Source organism: Sorex araneus, chromosome 1, assembly GCF_027595985.1.
Source record: "Sorex araneus isolate mSorAra2 chromosome 1, mSorAra2.pri, whole genome shotgun sequence".
NCBI classification, from domain to species: Eukaryota; Metazoa; Chordata; class Mammalia; order Eulipotyphla; family Soricidae; genus Sorex; species Sorex araneus.
The window spans coordinates 220,955,507-220,957,949 of record NC_073302.1 but is presented as its reverse complement, the minus strand read 5'-3'; the positions used below and the strand labels follow the sequence as shown (position 1 = coordinate 220,957,949).

The following is a 2,443-nucleotide window of genomic DNA, read 5'->3' as shown; positions in this document are numbered from 1 at the left end:
ACATCAAAGGACAGTCGAATCAAGGACCAAGAGGACTGGTCCATGGTTAAAGATAGTTTCAGGTGCTCAGGGAGAGGCCCATTTGGATAGAGAATAGACCACCATGACAAAAGGAGAGAGAGAGAAAGGGAGAAAAGAGAGAGAGAAAAGAGAGAGAGGGAAGGAGAGAGTATATGCTTTCAATATTTAAATGTTGAAAAAAAAAGAATGACACTCATGTCTTTACAATAAAATTGAAAGTTACACACTTTTAGAAAGCCAGTGGGGTTTCTTGTTTTCATGTTGCATTTCTGTTTGTGGGTTATTTGTAAGCAACTTGTGAATTAATAAAAGGTCGAGATCACACACACACCAGTTTTAAGGCAGACTGGTATTACAGCAGGGTGGTGGTCACCTAGTCAAGGGGCGTTAGGGTGATTTTTAGGTTGATACTAATGTTTTGCTAAGATATGCTCTTATTACTGCCTGAGCATTCAGAATTGTTGGAAATCACCTCCCCCCTGGCCGCCCGCCCTCCCCCGCATGTGAGTGCCCAGAGCTGCAGAGCCAGGCAGAAGGCGTGGACTGGGCATGGGAGAGACAGAGACCACGTTTGCTGGCCTCTTTAATTCCTGGCTCTCGCCCTCCAACAGTACTTGTTCTGTGATGTTGCAGGAAGTCCAGGGGCAGCTGTAGGAGCCAGACTATTCTTTTATTTATTTATTTATTTATTTATTTATTTATTTATTTATTTATTTATTTATTTATTTATTTTAACCTATTTTCTCACAGAAATTTATTTCCAGAAAGAGCCAAATACAATTTGCTGATACAAAGAGTAAGATAGTCAATTCTTTTGAGGAATTGTTCTTTCAAAAAATTTCTTTCCTTTCCTGATTCTTCCTGATTCTGTTTTCCCGTTTGAGATTAAAAAAAAAAAAAAAGGCCAAGCAGTTTTTTTCTTTTCTCCTTTCTCACATAAGTTGTTGATTATTTTCCTTTTTTTTTTTTTTTTATAAATTTATTTATTGAATCACCGTGAGAACAGTTACGAAGCTTAAAAACATGGAAGGAACACTTCACCGATTTGCGTGTCATCCTCGCGCAGGGGCCATACTGATCTTCTCTGTATCGTTCCAATTTCAGTATATGTGCGTATGTGCTGCTGAAGCGAGCACAGCTACTCTCTAGAACGGCACCAGCAAACCCCGCACCAGCTCTGCGTCCATTCTTCGTAGTACCCAGCAACATCGGAGGGCACACGAGCGGTCGTCTGATTTGTTGACTTTTTCAGTGCTGCTTTGAAAGGGACTCTTTCCTGAGTTGCCTAGCTCCCCTCCTCCTCTCCTTTCTGTCCCCCTGATGTTCCTCAGATCTCTTTACCCCATTCCTGACCTCACACATACCACAATTGATGAGTTTCTGTTTTTGCGTACTTTTCCTTCTGCTCATTTAACTGCAAGCAGACATTTTTATGGTGTGAGGTAAGAAAATGAATGTTGTTGCCTCTATAGGACCCTGTGGTCACATTCATATTCAAGATCCAAGGACAAATCAAGATCAGGTGAAAAATAAATTCTGGTAAGTTTTCCTGGTCCCGAGTCCTTTCTTTCTCCTGTCATCCTACTGACCTTCATGTGGAAGGATGCTTCTTCCCTGAAAACCTCTGTGACCTTCTGCCCTTCAGCATGGAATACACACGCAAGATTGTCCCAAGTCATGGTGTCACATTCCCCTTGGCAAGGAAGAGTGGTGAGGAGGGTGGTGGATGGTACAGGAGGGAGCAGGGAATCCACTGGCCCAGGGCATCATACTCCCTGCTTGAGACTTAGTTGTTAGTGTAAGCAGTCATTACAGCATCCAAACCAAAGATGTTCGGCAGTGAAAGGAAGCATCTTTAGTGATTTTCTCTGGATAACTATCAATTCGTAATTTATTTTAGGCAAACCAAATCATATAGCCCCAATCCCCTTGGCATTCCTGAGCAGAAGCAGACCATATTCCTGGCTCTCTATAAGTTTATTTCACTTTTCAAAAATATCAGGAGCCCATCATTTGCCAGCCCCCCCACCCTTCCAATATGCATAACCTCCAGGCTAGGAATATTTCCAGTTTTTGGGAATCCTTGGTATGTTTGCTTCTCCCCAAGGAGAATTCTTTTAATTCCTTTTCAGTTAAATATGTTGAACAGCTATGGAATAGCAATAAAATTTTAGTAAGTCTGTGACAAGTGCCAGATATTCACTGAGCAAAAAGGACACTCCTGGTTCATGTCTGGTTGGTTCCTGAGAGACAGATTAATTGAGGTAATAGATGATGAGCACTGAGCACAGTGCCTGGCACATTGTAAGTCCTAACTTTTCTGTTTTTGTGATTGTTTTATTGTAGTCGTTACAGGGCAATACATTTGATTAAGCCGAGGTTTTAGGGTTTGGAATCCTACCAATTGGGATGGGAGCAAGCA

General features: G+C 41.7%; 1 pseudogene; it reads right to left on the bottom strand.

Annotated features, from left to right (window-relative positions):
• Window positions 1–1,038: 1,038 nt before the first annotated feature.
• Window positions 1,039–1,157, bottom strand: LOC129401357 (U6 spliceosomal RNA; annotated as a pseudogene).
• Window positions 1,158–2,443: the final 1,286 nt, after the last annotated feature.